The 1031-nt window shown below is 51.0% G+C and overlaps 1 pseudogene; it reads left to right on the forward strand.

Moving 5' to 3' along the window:
* Window positions 1-3: 3 nt before the first annotated feature.
* LOC107125270 lies at window positions 4-786 on the forward strand (annotated as a pseudogene).
* The last annotated feature ends 245 nt before the right edge of the window (window positions 787-1031 follow it).

A 1031-nucleotide genomic window follows, 5' to 3' on the forward strand; every position in this document is an offset into this window, starting at 1 on the left:
CCCATGTACTGGTTCCTCTGCCATTTGTCTGTCCTGGATATCGCCACATCCACAGTGGTGGTGCCCAAGTTGATCGCTGTGTTTCTGGAAGATGGCGGCGTCATCTCTTTCGGGGGCTGTGTGACCCAGCTCTTCTTCTACCACTTTGTGGGGTGCTCAGAATGTTTCCTGTACACCGTCATGGCTTACGACCGCTTCCTGGCCATCTGCCGCCCACTCCATTATGGCACCCTCATGAACAGCAAGGCGTGCCTTTGGCTTGCTATGGGCACCTGGGCGGGTGGCTGCTTGCACTCAGCCATGGAGACAGCCCTCACCTTCCGTCTGCCTTATGGGCCAGATAATAGAGTGAGCTACATCTTCTGTGACATCCCAGCTGTGCTGAAGCTTGCCTGTGCCGACACGTCACTCAACGAGATGGTGACCTTAGTTGACGTTGGGATCGTTGCCATGACTTGCTTCCTTCTCATCCTAACGTCTTATGTGTACATCGTCTCCGCCATCCTGAGGATCCAGAGTGCTGAAGGGAAGCGGCGCGCCTTCTCCACTTGCACGTCCCACGTCATCATTGTGATGACCTGCTACATCCCTCTCTCTTTTACCTACCTGAGACCTGGGGCACAGGATCCACTGGGAGGGATGGTGGCCGTCTTCTACACCACGGTGACCCCTTTCCTGAACCCCGTAATATACACTCTGAGGAACAAGGAGATAAAAAAGGCCATACTGAAACTAAAACGCAGGAAAGCATAGTCCCGTCCTAAACAGGGGTGCCCGGTTGGCTGAATTTAGCAGGTGATTAAGAATTATTGTAAAACATCTGTCAATGAATCTCATCACGGAGAATATGTATCAGAATATGCTTTGGAGAAAAAGCAGTCTCAGAAAAGAAATGGACATTCTTTTTGACGTAGTGAATAGGAATGTTCGTACCGCTGTCATGATCTGCGATGGAATGGCTGGGGGAGATCTCCGTTGTTTCTCTTTGACCCTGTTCTTTGACTCATGCTTCAGTTTGCCTCAGTCTTCAG

This window comes from Gekko japonicus, unplaced genomic scaffold (assembly GCF_001447785.1).
Source record: "Gekko japonicus isolate JY-2015 unplaced genomic scaffold, Gekko_japonicus_V1.1 scaffold34232, whole genome shotgun sequence".
In the NCBI taxonomy this organism is placed as follows: domain Eukaryota; kingdom Metazoa; phylum Chordata; class Lepidosauria; order Squamata; family Gekkonidae; genus Gekko; species Gekko japonicus.